We start from the raw sequence: 16,208 nt of genomic DNA, 5'->3' as shown, positions 1-16,208 counted from the left end.
AGAATGCTAGATGATTGGCTGAGTGTTTAAAATGGCTGAACGTATAAAAGGAAGAGTGACAGTGGAATCTGGGTGGTGGTGGTGGTGGATGAGGTGAAACTGAGTGGGTTGCTTGGTGGGGTTTAGAGAGTTGTTTGCCAGGAGAGAGTGGAGAAGGAGGGGGGTGGAGTTCAGATTGGTATTGAGTAAAACCATATGCTTATGTGCCTTAAGAAGAAATCTTGTTAATCTTGTTAGCTTTGTTATCTTTAATAAATACTTAATTTGGTTTACCAAAGGTCTGATCCTTGGCTGGGGTTTCACAGACCAGAAGGGAGGGTAAGGTAATGACCAAGGCTGAAGGGGAACTGTAACAAATGGTGGCAGCGGTGAAGAGAATAACACCACAAGTATTCAGAGTCTCTGGGAATACTAGTATTAGGACGTGACTGGTGGTTGCCTAGCAGGGGGATCTGTTGAGATCTGTGCTAAAGCGGGGAGAGAAACAATAAAAAAGGACAGTCCGGACTGGTGGAGCCTAGTGACAGGCAGTAGCCACGCGCAGGTAGGAACCTGACAGGGAGAGCCAGGGAAGGGCGTCACACAACTCCCTTAGGAGGAAAGGTTTAAGCATTTGGGGCTTTTAGAGTAAAGGCAAGTAGGAGGAGGCTGGCTGCCTGCTGGCTCCGGGTCTGGAACAGACTTAGCAGTTGCTGCTATGGCAACTCAGGAGGGCCAATGCACTACACACACCCAGCGCTCATAGTCCTGAAGATAGCTATGCTCTGCCTCCATCGTTGGAGGCAGTAGGTGTCTGAATACCAGTTGCTGGAAACCATAGCAGAGGAGAGTGCTGTTGCGCTAAGCCTTTGCTTGCAGGCTTCCCATAACAGGCATCTGGTGGGCCACTGAGAAACCGGATGCTGGACAATTTGGGCTTTCAGCTCTTCTTGTGTTCTTATAATGCTAGAAATGTGTAACATGATGCATGTCATGGAGAACATGGACAAAGAAGTTTTTCTCCCTCTCTCTCAACACTAACAGAGGGCCGGTGTGGCGTAGCGGTTTGAGTGTAGGACTACGACCTGGGAGACCAGGGTTCGAATCCCCGTACAGCCATGAAGCGCACTGGGTGACCTTGGGCCAGTCACTGCCTCTCAGCCTCAGAGGGAGGCAATGGTAAACACCCTCTGACTATCGCTTACCATGAAAACCCTGTTCATAGAGTCACCATAAGTCAGAATCGACTTGAAGGCAGTACATTTACATTTCTTAACACTAGAACATATAGATATCCAGTGAAGCTGAATCTTGGAAAACTTAGGACAGATGAAAGTACTGCTTTGCATAATACAATACACAGTTGAAACTACTGAATTCGCTCCCAGAGTAGGTGGTGATGGCCAACAACTTGGATAGCTTTAAATGATGGGTATGCTTGGCCTCCACAGCTAGACGCAGGGTGCTCCCGAAACCGCAGGAGGGGAGAGTGCTCTTGTGCTCAGGTCCTGCTTGTGGGCTTCCCAAAGGAACCTTGTTGGCTATTCTGAGAAGATGCTGGGCTAACATTTTTGAGCCTGCCCACCAGGGCTGTATCTTGTGTTCCCACTTTGCAGAAGTAAATCTTATTTATTACATTTATACCCCACCTTTCTTTTCATGACTGAAACCCAAGGCGGCTTACCTATGGTTCCCTGGTGGTCTCCCATCCAGGCACTGACCAGACCTGACCCTGCTTAGCTTCAGCAGGGTGCTGGCTCACGTGCCTTCAGAGCATAGCCTGGGACCTTGCTGTTACTGTGCTCAGGCACTGCACTGGGAGTGCTGTACTACTATAGTGAGAAGGTGCTAAAAATATATCTGTCAAATGGTGTGCTAGGCAATATGTGGGATACAGGCAGCACGTTTCCTACCCAGAGTGCTGACATGCCTCACCTACGAAGAATGCTCCTGGAAAGCAAAGAATCAAATGTCAACGGACCATAAGATGACTTACAGAAAGGTTTGTGAAAAGTCTAGAGACGGGAACAAGGAGAACACCACCCTCCTTAGCTGATCTTACAATTAATGTTTGCAGGGAGGGAGGGGAGATATGCTAAGTGGAGCTCCTTCACCCTCTGCTGGTGAGCTGGAGAGATTACACCACAGCTTTTCAGAGTCAGATGGTGCCACATTAAGCCCTGATGCAAGTCCTCAGAGGACAAATAGGACAGTCCACCGGTCAAGGACCCCGAGAAGCAAGCAGGGTCCCCTAGTGTTGAGGATCCCTTTGAGGGGGCCCTCGGGGCGGGGGGAAAATACCCGCTGGAGCACTCTTGGAGCTGGCAATGGAGGTGAGGCCACCTCCCAGTCCTCAAGAATGCTGCTGCCAAAAGGTCTGGGTCTTTGCCAAAGAGCGATGACATGGCATGCATCCACAGAGCCACAGTCACTGTGTGGCTCATAAGGTGTCACCTCATAAGGAGTCCCTGTAACTCCTTCACTATGAGCAGCTGTGGTTCCACCCTGGTCTAGAACGCCGGAGTATACACGCTCTCCTTTGTGCACCTTCTAGCTGTTGAACTCAGCACAGGCCCCTGGTTCTTTACTCCCTGCGATACTGACCTTGGACTGTTGCCTGACCTGGAGTCTGGGTCACGTTTTGCACCGAGACACATTTTGCACATTCGACCTTGGTTTGCAATGCCCCTTCAACCCTGCTGTCCTTGATGCTTTGCTAAGAGCCTTATAGCTCACCCACAAGAACGCAACAGCTTGTAGTGATCACTACTTGCACTGTTCATTAAATCTTGGTGCAATTCCATAATATGCCACACTTGGCAGAAAGACACCGGTGAAATGTAGCCAGTCTGGAGAAACGCTTGTCTCATTACAGCCCACCTTCTGTGACCAAAAAACCATGTGCTGTTTGAGCCTCATTTCTGTTTTGTTGTAAATGTTTTTTATTAAGCCAAGAAGTTATTACGTAAGGTGTGCTGTAAACAGCAATTATTAGTCAACTAATCCAAATGTTGACAATGTAGTTTCCATTTGATGGAAGGACCCCTTCTGTTTGTGGAAGGGGCCATAATTCAGCAGAAGCTTCCACTTACAGAATGAGAAAGAAGCAATTTTCACCAATACCTTTTCCCTCCTGCCCTCTCGTGCAGCCCTCCATGCTCTTCCAGGGGGGGGGGGGGTCAACACTCCAGAGCAGATTTTCATGAGGCTATAGGGAGAAGGGAGAATTGGCAAAAACCTGAGCTGACAGAGAACTCTTCTGTGGGTTGATACAAAACGTTTTTTCAGGTGTTCAGGAAACCTGGAAATGTAGTCAAAGGCAATACCTGTGATCTACTCTAAAAAATTCATTATTAATACACCAGTAGAAGATCAGTAAAACTTACGAAGTCTGCCACAATTTTGATTTTAAAAGCATCAGTGTGTAGTGGTTAAGGTGTTGGACTACGACCTGGGAGAACAGGGTTGAATCCCCACACAGCCATGAAGCTCACTGGGTGGCCTTGGGCCAGTCACTGCCTCTCAGCCTCAGAGGAAGGCAATGGCAAACCCCCTCTGAATACCGCTTACCATGAAAACCCTATTCATAGGGTCACCATAAGTCAGAATCAACTTGAAGGCAGTCCATTTACATTTAAGCTTTACTTTTTTATAAAAAAAATCAGCTTGATACAATGAGAAGATGCTGAGGACATGATACACAAGCCACAGTCCCGAGTCTGGCTGAAGAAACCCAATGAAATCCAGTCAAAGCTGGCAGACATGTTATGACTTTGTTCTTCCTCAGAGGTGGTTTTACAACCACAAAAACCAATTCTTTGTCAGCGCAGATATACATAAGGGACAGTTTGTTGCTTATCACATGGTTTTCTGCTTTCGTGAAGTTTTGAAATAGTGGAACATTCAAGTTTAACTGTGAAGTCTTCTGAACCTATTACAAAAAGAAACATGCTTATTCTGTACATTCCTTCTCAGTTTCAAGAGAAAAGCCTGCACAAAAATACTCCCCCAGGAAATTCCTAATTCAAATCTGCCATACTTGAAGGACAGGTTCTCAGTGAGGCATCAAACTTCTCTGTATCTGGGCCTCAGGACCCTCCCCCCATAACCCCACTTTGCACCCTCCTGGAGTGCTTTTGGCCTGGCTGGAATGTGTCCTTAACTCCAGCAATGCCTCTTGCTTCCCTGGACGGAGGATAAGAGAAGGATGGGAGAGTGTGTGCAGAAATTAGTCTGCTGTACTAAAGTAAACTTGACATTTATTTATTTTTTGCTTTGCCCACTTTTGCCTCTGGCTCCATCTGCCACGGGCACGTGGTCCCCGGAAAGTTGCTCAGAAGGGAATGCGGCCCTCAAGCTGGTAAAGGTTCCCCACCCCAGCAGTAGAGCCAGCTCACAAACAAGAGGGATTCATTAAAAGCCCGCTGCCGACACCCAACACTACCCTTCCATTGCTATGATGGAGGAGGGGGAGGATGACTCCTCCTGCAGATGTTGAAAGGGCAGAAAAGGACCATCTCTTTAACTCACTCATCTAGGCATTTTGTTTATCTGTAACATGTGTTTATCCCCAGGCCCAACGGCACAGACCTGGGGCCCATGACCGACACGTTTGTTGCAGCAGTTGCAGGGCCGGTCCCAACCATGGAGCAGGCAAGCGCCGAATTTGACAAGGCTGCCTTAAGGTAGTCCCAGTTAGAGGTGAAAAGAGGATAGCTGAGCGATGCTGCATGAAGCTGTCTCTGCAATGCTGGGGTGGCTCTTTTAGGGAGGACTTCCAACCTAGCAACATCAGGCATTTGGGGTCAAATCCTCTCTTGGCACAAAGCCTCCGGCCTCAATCCAGAGACTCTGTCTAATCCCAACCCACCTCACAGGATTACTGAGGATAAAAGGGAGATGAGGGGGAAATGCCTTTAGTCTGCTCCTTACTGGAAGGGCAGAATAAAAATATGAAGTTAATATTGTCTCTGGCACAGATACCTCTGTTAACAGTAGCTACTTGTGTCATGCTAGCGATTTAAGAACATAAGGAGAGCTTGCTGGATCAGGTCCAGCATCCTGTTCTCACAGGGGCCAACAAGATGCCTATGGGAGCCAGTGCTAGAGGCAAGGGATGGTGACGTGTGGTCAGAAGCAAACACTTCCTCAGATAGGACTCATCATTTGGCCTTTGCACGTTATGCCAAACTAGTTGTCTCCGCTTGCATGAAAGGGTCAAAACAGCATCAGTTAGCCTCACTCCAAGGTAATTAGCATTCAGATTGCCGCCTAATGCAGCCCAGAGCTGCTGAAATGTCAGTAGATAACACACACTCTCTCCTACTCAACTGTGCCAGACCTTGGGGGTTTACCAGACAGCACTGCAATTTTGCAGGCTATCATTTAAGTTCCACCCATTTCCTTGCCCACTCACCTGTGCTAAAGGCCTCAGAGACACCAGTTGAGTCACTTAAGGCTGGCAAAAGGATTTGAAGCAGTGCACTCCGTTCCCATGTGCCAATTTAGTCCTATGCCACCTTCTGATGCATCAGGGTCTGGTGGGAATTCAGCTTCCCTTAGAGAGAGGAGAATAAACGAGTAGATCCTTAAGAATGCTGATTTGAGCTGTGAAGACTGCAAACATGGCTGCCACTGATATTGTCTCACTTTAGAGATCCGATGTCCCCGTGCTAGAAGGGGTGCTGCTGCTAAGGTAAAGGAGGCACGGAACCAAGGAGTGGGCAGGCAACTGAGCCTGGAGTCATTTATGTGACAGAACTAAGTAGAGCTCCAATGAAGAGGACTCTGGGCCTTGCCCAGTTCATCTGCTAACAAGGCTTTACTTTGGAGGGCTCGCTTTTATGTCAGTTGTTTTGTGATGGAGTGCATGCACTCAGACTTGAAGGGGCAAGAGAGGCCAAGTAGCACTGTCTGCAATAAAACTATCCTCAGAGCCCACAAAGAGTTCTGAGGCCCATGAACTACAGACCATTGCTGTGGCAGCTGTTTGGACCAATCCCCACCACGGGAAAGGCAGGCAATGAATTTGACACAGCTGCAGAGGTTTTTGTGGGGAGAGACAGACTCGCTAACACCCCAAGAGGAGAAGCTGTGTAGGTAGAAAGCTCTGGTTACCCCAACAAGCATTCAAAAATCAGGAAACTGAGCATGTTCTGCACCAGGGATCCACCTTGTGGACTAGTCTGATCCTCCTTTAAATCCAGTTTGTGTTGGAGGGTACTTCTCACCTTGCCCTTCTAGAACATAGGAAGCTGCCTTATACCAAGTCGGACCATTGGTCCATCTAGCTCAGAGCAGTCTACACTGACTGGCAGCGGCTATCCAAGGTTTCAGGCAGGAAATCTTTCCTAGCCCTACTTCGAGATGCCCTTTGGGACTGAACTTGGGACCTTCTGCATGCAGAGCAGATGCTCTGCCACTGAGCTAGGGCCCTTCTCTTCCACTCAGTGCAGGAGGGGCCTCCCCTTTAGGCATAAGCATCACAACACACTTTTCTTACCCTCATTCTGTGTCAAAGAGAGTTGCAGGTGCTTCACCAGGTGACTCAGGAGCTCGCTCTGGTCCCCCTTTATGGCACCGGCAGCAGCGTCCTCAGCCAGGGAAGGGAAGGCCCTTGGAAGTCAAGTCACCGGTCCACCTCCTGCTCTGCCCAGCCCTACAGAATGAAGGCTCTTCTGGGGGTTCAGCAAAGGGCAGCATTCCAGACCTGAGAAAGCTAGACAGAGCAGGAAGACAGGCAAGTTCTTAGAAAGGGATACAGGATGACAGACAGCTGAGGTTACTAATCAGGAAGTTAAAAAAAACATTTATGCCAAAGAAATATACTCTTCCCCAACTCTGGGGTAGGAAAAACCAGATTGTATGTGCCAAATTACACAAACAATTTAAAGTAAAGACATGTTTTCCTTATTGAATTTGCATATGTATTTCTATTTATGAATTGCTTCCTATAAAACATCTCAAAGCGATTAATAAAAACATAAACAATTAAAACAATTTCATCTATAAAACGTTTCAAATCCAATGCAGTTGTAGACAGGATCAAAAACTCCACCTGAAAAGCATGTTGAAAGAGGAAAATCTTCAGCAGACACAGAGCCTGCATCTTTCTATTAACGGGAGGGAATTCCAAAGGGAACCATACAGAAGGGACCACCTGGTGAGATGGTATCTGCAGGAGGCCCTCTTCTGTAGAGCACAGTGATTGGTTGGGTATATATGGAGCACAATGATTGGTTGGGTATACAAAGGGTTACATAATTTTTTAGGTATTCTGGTCCCAAGCTATACAGGGCTTTGTATACCAGTACCAGCTCTTGAATTTTTCTAGTAATTGGCAGCCACCGTAATTATTTCAGCAGCAGCATAATACAATGACAATATTCAGCCCCAGTGAGCAGTCAAGCTGCTGAATTGTACCCTAGCTGGTTTCCCCACACAGAGCACATTGCAGTTGCCCAACATGGAGGTTACCAGCACATGGACAACAGCAGCTGAAAATTAACACATCTATCTTACCAACTGAAGCCGGTCAAAGGCACTCTTAGCCACTAAGATCACCTGGGACTCTGGTGACAGAGATGGATCCAGGAGAATCCCCAAAATATGAACCTGCTCCAAATCAACTGGCCCCAGAATCATTTATGTGACTAAACTAACAAGAGCTGGACTTTGTCCAATGCCTCCAGTAACACCGCGTCACTTTTGGAGACCTCGCTTTGATGCCAGCTGCTTTGCTATGGGGTGTATGCATGGAGTTTTTGAATGTTTTTAAATACCTGTTAGTTACCTTTTATTGATAATTTAAATGTTTAATTGTATTTTTTGTAAATAACTTTGAGGTTTTATTAAAATCAAGCAGTATATGAATCTTGTTTAATAACTAAACACATTCAAAATTTGGAGGGGCAGGAGAGTCTGGTGCCAGTGTCTGCAGAAAAACTATCCCCAGAGCTCACAGAGAGTTCTGAGGCCCATGAATGACAGATCATTGCTGTGGCAGCTGTTTGGACCAATCCCCACCACAGGAAAGGCAGACAATGAATTTGACACAGCTGCAGAGGCTTTTGCAGGCAGAAACAGACTCACCAACACCCCAAGAGGCGCTTTTATGTACATAGAAAGTTCTGGTTAACTCAATGCGCAGAAGAAAACCAGGAAGCCAATCCTAAACTGAGCATGTTCTGCTCCAGGGATCTCCTTTATAGACCAGTTTGACCCTCCTTTAAATCTACTTTGTGTTGGAATAGCTCAGTTCTCACCTCACCCTTCTCTTCCAGTTGATCCATCAGTGCAGAGAGCCTCTCCTTCACAGGCATTAAGCATCACAACACACTTTTTTAATCTGTCAGTGTTAAATACAGCTTCACCTGCTTCACCAGGTGACTCTGGAGCTCGTTCTTGTCTCCCTTCAGGGTACTGGCAACTGCGTACTCAGCCAGGGAAGGGAAGACTCCTGGAAGTCAAGCACTTCAATCACACTACCAATCTCTCTGCTCCAGCCCCACCAAATGAACGCTTTTCAGAAGGTTCACCAAAGGGAGACATTCCAAACCCGAGAAAGCTGGACAGAAAAGGAAGACAGGAAAGTTATTCAACAAGGATACAGAGGACTGTCACAGTACTCTTGAGATTACTAACCATGAAGTTAAAAAAAAAGTACACTAAAGAAATATATACACACACCTTTCCCCAATTCTGTGGTAGGAGCAATCAGACTGTAGGGGTAGAGTTGCACAAACGACTTAAGCATTCTTACTGAATTTGTACATTAGATTTGGAGAATAGAATGAGGTAACTTCCATGTAATCCAGGAAAAAGGGAACTCTCTGGACATCATCAAACATCTCCTGTCCTCTACCCTAAGGGGAAAACTTGGTGGGTTTTGTCCATTAAGTGCGGTTTCCATTTCAAATGGCTGCAAATGAGGGGGGTGGGAGGCTTCAAACAAACTTCAAAGCACAATGCAGCTTTTTAAAGTGAATAAACTCTTGACTATTTTACTAAACTATTTTGCATCATTCCGGCGTTCACATCCGAAGCTACTAAACTAAGGCCACCGGTGGTGGAAGCCTTGAAGCGTCATCTGCGACGCCCACGTGGCGCCAGCTCCACGTTTGATCACTGGAGTATAAAATGGAACAAGATCTATGGATTCATAATCCTTGACACTCCCAACCAAACTAGTTCCCCCCTCGACCTTTGCCCCGCATTCCTTAAAAGTAATAAGTAAATAAACCCTCACCCTCCGCAGTCACAAACCAGCCCTTTTCCAAACACTGAGACACGGGACTGCACCGTCCCCTACTCGCCCTCTCTGGCCCCTTAGATCTCTCCTGGTCGCCCTCACCCTTCCGCTCCCTGCCTACGAATGGCCACCCACACGTGCGCTGACACAAGAGGCCCGGCTAAAGGCCGTCGCGGAGACTAACGCATCACTTTCTTCCCCGACCGGAAGGCAGGCTCGCCTTCTGCCAACGGCCATTGGTTGACGGAAGAAGAGGGAGGACCGGAAACGCCGCCGGCGCCGCCATCTTTGTTGAAGGCATTCCTATACTGTTCCTGGTTCTGCCGCAGGGCTGGCATCCCAGCTTGAATAAGCGGCGTCGCGTAATGGGAAGAACGCGTAATGAGGCCGAAGTAGCCCTCTCCTTGCTTCCCTGCTGCTCTGCCCTGTTTGCCAGGCTTTGGTTACCTCAGAAATGTGTGGCGTTCACATCTCGCCACCAGTAGCGTAGTAGCAGATCCAGAAGTGCAGGGTCCGTTCATGATAGTCACGCCACACCCCCTCGTAGCCACGCCCCCTTTCCCAGTCTTCCTTGGCTGCCTTGCTTTCCCTGTCATATCATAAGAACATAAGAAGAGCCTGCTGGATCAGGCCAGTGGCCCATCTAGTCCAGCATCCTGTTCTCACAGTGGCCAACCAGGTGCCTGGGGGAAGCCCGCAAGCAGGACCCGAGTGCAAGAACACTCTCCCCTCCTGAGGCTTCCGGCAACTGGTTTTCAGAAGCATGCTGCCTCTGACTAGGGTGGCAGAGCACAGCCATCACGGCTAGTAGCCATTGATAGCCCTGTCCTCCATGAATTTGTCTAATCTTCTTTTAAAGCCATCCAAGCTGGTGGCCATTACTGCATCTTGTGGGAGCAAATTCCATAGTTTAACTATGCGCTGAGTAAAGAAGTACTTCCTTTTGTCTGTCCTGAATCTTCCAACATTCAGCTTCTTTGAATGTCCACGAGTTCTAGTATTATGAGAGAGGGAGAAGAACTTTTCTCTATCCACTTTCTCAATGCCATGCATAATTTTATACACTTCTATCATGTCTCCTCTGACCCGCCTTTTCTCTAAACTAAAAAGCCCCAAATGCTGCAACCTTTCCTCATAAGGGAGTCGCTCCATCCCCTTGATCATTCTGGTTGCCCTCTTCTGAACCTTTTCCAACTCTAGAATATCCTTTTTGAGATGAGGCGACCAAAACTGTACACAGTATTCCAAATGCGGCCGCACCATAGATTTATACAACGGCATTATGATATCGGCTGTTTTATTTTCAATACCTTTCCTAATTATCGCTAGCATGGAATTTGCCTTTTTCACAGCTGCCGCACACTGGGTCGACATTTTCATCGTGCTGTCCACTACAACCCCGAGGTCTCTCTCCTGGTTGGTCACCGCCAGTTCAGACCCCATGAGCGTATATGTGAAATTCAGATTTTTTGCTCCAATATGCATAATTTTACACTTGTTTATATTGAATTGCATTTGCCATTTTTCCGCCCATTCACTCAGTTTGGAGAGGTCTTTTTGGAGCTCTTCGCAATCCCTTTTTGTTTTAACAACCCTGAACAATTTAGTGTCGTCAGCAAACTTGGCCACTTCACTGCTCACTCCTAATTCTAGGTCATTAATGAACAAGTTGAAAAGTACAGGTCCCAATACCGATCCTTGAGGGACTCCACTTTCTACAGCCCTCCATTGGGAGAACTGTCCGTTGATTCCTACTCTCTGCTTTCTGCTTCTTAACCAATTCCTTATCCACAAGAGGACCTCTCCTCTTATTCCATGACTGCTAAGCTTCCTCAGAAGCCTATGGTGAGGTACCTTGTCAAACGCTTTTTGAAAGTCTAAGTACACTATGTGCACTGGATCACCTCTATCTATATGCTTGTTGACACTCTCAAAGAATTCTAATAGGTTACTGAGACAGGACTTTCCCTTGCAGAAGCCATGCTGGCTCTGCTTCAGCAAGGCTTGTTCTTCTATGTGCTTAGTTAATCTAGCTTTAATTATACTTTCTACCAGTTTTCCAGGGACAGAAGTTAAGCTAACTGGCTTGTAATTTCCGGGATCCCCTCTGGATCCCTTTTTGAAGATTGGTGTTACATTTGCCACTTTCCAGTCCTCAGGCACGGAGGAGGACCCGAGGGACAAGTTACATATTTTAGTTAGCAGATCAGCAATTTCACCTTTGAGTTCTTTGAGAACTCTCGGGTGGATGCCATCTGGGCCCGGTGATTTGTCAGTTTTTATATTGTCCATTAAGCTTAGAACTTCCTCTCTCGTTACCACTATTTGTCTTAGTTCCTCAGAATCCCTACCTGCAAATGTTAGTTCAGGTTCAGGGATCTGCCCTATATCTTCCACTGTGAAGACAGATGCAAAGAATTCATTTAGCTTCTCTGCAATCTCCTTATCGTTCTTTAGTACACCTTTGACTCCCTTATCATCCAAGGGTCCAATTGTCTCCCTAGATGGTCTCCTGCTTTGAATGTATTTATAGAATTTTTTGTTGTTGGTTTTTATGTTCTTAGCAATGTGCTCCTCAAATTCTTTTTTAGCATCCCTTATTGTCTTCTTGCATTTCTTTTGCCAGAGTTTGTGTTCTTTTTTATTTTCTTCATTTGGACAAGACTTCCATTTTTTGAAGGAAGACTTTTTGCCTCTAAGAGCTTCCTTGACTTTGCTCGTTAATCATGCTGGCATCTTCTTGGCCCTGGCGGTACCTTTTCTGATCTGCGGTATGCACTCCAGTTGAGCTTCTAATATAGTGTTTTTAAACAACTTCCAAGCATTTTCGAGTGATGTGACCCTCTGGACTTTGTTTTTCAGCTTTCTTTTTACCAATCCCCTCATTTTTGTGAAGTTTCCTCTTTTGAAGTCAAATGTGACCGTGTTGGATTTTCTTGGCAATTGGCCAGTTACATGTATGTTTAATTTAATAGCACTGTGGTCACTGCTCCCAATCGGTTCAACAACACTTACATCTCGCAGCAGGTCCCGGTCCCCACTGAGGATTAAGTCCAGGGTTGCCGTCCCTCTGGTCGGTTCCATGACCAACTGATCTAGGGAATAGTCATTTAGAATATCTAGAAACTTTGCTTCTTTGTCATGACTGGAACACATATGCAGCCAGTCTATGTCCGGGTAGTTGAAGTCACCCATTACTACCACATTGCCTAGTTTGGATGCTTCCTCAATTTCATATCTCATCTCAAGGTCTCCCTGAGCATTTTGATCAGGGGGACGATAGATCGTTCCCAGTATTAAGTACCTCCTGGGGCACGGTATCACCACCCACAACGATTCTGTGGAGGAGTCTGCCTCTTTTGGGGTTTCGAGCTTGCTGGATTCAATGCCTTCTTTCACGTATAGAGTGACTCCGCCACCAATACGTCCTTCCCTGTCCTTCCGATATAGTTTATATCCAGGGATAACCGTATCCCACTGGTTTTCTCCATTCCACCAGGTCTCGGTTATGCTCACTATATCAATGCTCTTCTCTAAGACCAAGCACTCCAGTTCTCCCATCTTGGTTCGGAGGCTCCTAGCATTAGTGTACAGGCACTTGTAAGCAGTGTCTCTCTTCAATACCTTGGCACAGTCATCCACCAAAATGGGGACAATGGTCAAGTCCTAGCCTGCTTCTGATTTCTTGACTATTGTCTCCAGTTTGGTCAATGACTGTGCCGAGGTTTTAATAGTCCTTGACAAGTTCAATGTCCTCATTGTCAACTTTAAAGTTACATAAATCTTCTGTTATCATTACTTTAGTCTTCTTGACGTTCAGCTGTAGTCTTGCTTTTGTGCTTTCTTCTTTAACTTTCATCAGATCATTACTGGTTTCTGCTAGTAGTATGGCATTGTCTGCATATCTTAAATTATTGATATTTCTCCCTCCAATTTTCACACCTCCTTCATCTTGGCAGTTACCAGGAAGAGGATGTTAGCCACTGGACTACACTTATTAGCCATTAGATACATGTTATTAGTTGCCCATTAGTTATTAGCCATAGTCGCCATTGTTTGGGTCCAGCCTAGGTTTCTTCAGGAGCAGTCAAATTACGGCTTCTTTTAAAGAAGCTGGAACTACTCCCTCTTTCAGTGAGGTATTTACAACTTCCTGGATTCAGACAGACATCCCCCTCTCTTTACTACAATGAGTAAGTCAAAATGGGCAGGGGCCGAGCATAGAAGTGGCCTGGTGTACTTGACCAAGCATCTTGACCACATCCTTGGGCTCCACAACTGAGAGTCATCCAATAAAATGACCAGGCAGTGCTCTGGACACATCCACTAATGACACTGCATTAATGGCAGAGCCAGATTTTGGTTGAACATCAGGAAAAACGTCCTAACTGTCAGAGCGGTATGACAATGGAAACAATGACCTAGGAAGGTGGTGGGCTCTCCAACACTGGAGACATTCAAGAGAGCTGGACAGCCACCTGTCAGGAATGGTTTAGGTTGGATTCCTGCACTGAGCAGGGGGTTGACTAGATGGCCTTATAGGACCCTTCCAACTCTTCTATGATCCAAGTCATGCCAGGTACAAGCAAATTTACTCTCAAACTGTCTGGCAAATGCATCCCACAGTGTGCTAGTGAGAATTCTATTTTGTCTGTCTTTCTGGGCCATATTTTAAAAGGCCCCCCATCACCTGGAAAAGGTCCAGCGGTCACCACTGAGAGGGTGCAAAAGCGGTGGAGAAAAATGATCTCTATTCCACTAGGTTTTGTTTGGGGCAAATTTCATGGGGCAGAAAGTTCCATTGCTTTGGTGCAGTCATTAAGAGTGGCTGTCTTGCATGCCCTTGTGTATTTGCTAGATATGCTGGCAGTGCTTTCAGTACACCTAAGATATTGCAACCAGCCATACATGTTAATAAGAGAGCACAGCTGAATGGAGGAGTGCACTGGGCCATAGGCCAGTAATAGAGCATCTGCTTTGCATGCAGAAGGTCCCAGGTTCAATCCCCAAAGGCATCTTCAGGCAGGGCTGGGAATGCTCCATTCCAGAAACCCTGGAGAGCCACTGCCAGTCAGTGCAGACAGTACTGAGCTAGATGGACCAATGGCTCTGAATCAATATAAGGCAGCCTCCAATGTTTCTATGCTTTGCGTGCAGAAGGTTGCAGGTTTAACCCCAGCGTTTATAGTTTAAAACAAGAGCAGGTAACCAGGGGATAAGACCATGGAGACCATGGAGAGTCAGCCGTACCGGGCTAGATCAGCAGCGGGGAGCCTCTGGCCTGCCAGACCTTCCCATTTGGCCTGCAAGACTGTTCTGGCTGAGCCACACCCACATGCCCTAAAAGTGGAGCGAATAAAGACACGGCTGGGATAAAACGGGGTTCGCATCTAGCCGGTAGATGGGCAGAGAGTACAAAGCAGCTTCCTATGGTTAGAGCAGCTTTTTGCAACTTGTGGCCCTCCAGATGTTGTTGGACTCCAACTCCCGTCTGATCTGTCAGCCAAAATGAACTTCGGTAAACTTGTGGGTCTCAAATGAGAGCCAAACCAAACATCTGCGTGTATAATAAACAAGTGACTGCATTTTACAAGGCTAATTGTTGCAGGCAGTAGCTCAGTGGCAAATTCACAAGTGCAGGATCCCTTCATGATAGTCACAACCACACTTCCTCCATCCTTTTGTTTTGCTGCTGGGTTAAGTATGAAATCCTTGTTAATGCCTTCTTTCAGACATCCCTAGCAGAGAGTGTTAGCTACTGAGAAGAGTCTTTTCAGTGGGTGACTCACCTTCTTTCACTCCGATTGGCTCCAATCAGCAGGAAAGGACAAGGAAGCATGTCAGAAGACTCTTCTCAGTGGCTAACATGCTCCCCTTTCGTGCTGATTGGCTCATAGGATGCTGGACACATAGAGACCCTGCTGAGACCCTGCTCCTAAAAAGGTAAGGGGTCTAAGGATCTAAGTCCCTGGATAACTACACCCTTAGTTGCAGGGGATTATCTTCCTGAAGATAGTACATGGGGGTGTGTGGAAGAGGAGAATTTCTGCCTCAGTTGTGCTGTCCAGGACGATCACACACATCCATTAGACTGGGGGGGGGAGTAGCAGCAAGCTTAATGGGTAGCTGTGCAAGGTGTTGGACTACGACCTGGGAGACCAGGGTTCGACTCCCCAGAAAGCCATGAAGCTCACTGGGTGACCTTGGGCCAGGCACTGCCTCTCAGCCTCATGAAAACCCTATTCAGAGGGTCGCCATAAGTTGGGATCAACTTGAAGGTAGCCCATCAGTCAGTCACTACATAGTTGTCATGTGCACACAGTTGTTGTGGTTGCCGTGTGTGTGTGTGTGTGTGTAGCACCCACAACAGTCTCTCTGGTTTGCAAATGTGCCCATGATGGCACCAAAAGGGTTAGTGACTTTTGGGCTAACAGCATCATGAGGGAAGCAGGGTTAATGTTGGCCTCTTGGGAACAGAACATATTGACTAATCTGTCACCATTGTCTCTTCAGCCCTGCAATACTCTGTTTATCACCAGCTCTCTGAGCACGAGTGGAGTCGGGATCCTTGGCTGCTTTCATCTGCTGGGTTAAAGATGGCACTGAGATCCAGGGCCAAAAGCCCATTATTCAGCCAGCAAGAAACCGTCACTCCGCACAAGTCTTAAGCACTGTGACTCTGATGCTCACAGGATGTGAACTCCACTCTGGTTTGCTGTAAAAATGGAAATGGACTGCCTTCAAGATGATTCCAACTTATGGCGACCCTATGAATAGGGTTTTCATGGTAAGCGGTATTCAAAAGGGGTTTCCCATTGCCTTCCTCTGAGGCTGAGAGGCAGTGACTGGCCCAAGGTCACCCAGTGAGCTTCATGGCTGTGTGGGGATTCGAACCCTGGTCTCCCAGGTCGTAGTCTAGCACCTTAACCACTACACCACACTGGCTCTTGGTTTGCCGTATTCATCCTTGAAAGATTCA

At 46.9% G+C, this 16,208-nt stretch overlaps 1 long non-coding RNA gene and 3 other non-coding genes across 4 annotated transcripts; all 4 read right to left on the bottom strand.

The window, feature by feature from the left end:
- Positions 1–3,606: 3,606 nt before the first annotated feature.
- LOC133387002 (uncharacterized) lies at positions 3,607–9,430 on the bottom strand. Its single transcript, XR_009763336.1, has 5 exons — positions 9,227–9,430; positions 8,244–8,545; positions 6,482–6,697; positions 5,396–5,536; positions 3,607–3,910 (listed from the first exon to the last, which is right to left on the bottom strand). It is a non-coding gene; the product is annotated as an uncharacterized LOC133387002 (long non-coding RNA).
- LOC133388231 (small nucleolar RNA SNORA5) lies at positions 4,525–4,659 on the bottom strand. Its single transcript, XR_009763709.1, has one exon. It is a non-coding gene; the product is annotated as a small nucleolar RNA SNORA5 (small nucleolar RNA).
- On the bottom strand, positions 5,887–6,021 carry LOC133388227 (small nucleolar RNA SNORA5). The gene has a single exon (XR_009763705.1). It is a non-coding gene; the product is annotated as a small nucleolar RNA SNORA5 (small nucleolar RNA).
- LOC133388230 (small nucleolar RNA SNORA5) lies at positions 7,907–8,041 on the bottom strand. Its single transcript, XR_009763708.1, has one exon. It is a non-coding gene; the product is annotated as a small nucleolar RNA SNORA5 (small nucleolar RNA).
- Positions 9,431–16,208: the final 6,778 nt, after the last annotated feature.

The sequence above is a fragment of the Rhineura floridana genome, chromosome 6 (assembly GCF_030035675.1).
Source record: "Rhineura floridana isolate rRhiFlo1 chromosome 6, rRhiFlo1.hap2, whole genome shotgun sequence".
Lineage (NCBI taxonomy): Eukaryota > Metazoa > Chordata > Lepidosauria > Squamata > Rhineuridae > Rhineura > Rhineura floridana.
The sequence above is the reverse complement of the archived record's forward strand: the minus strand, read 5'-3'. Positions and strand labels throughout refer to the sequence as shown.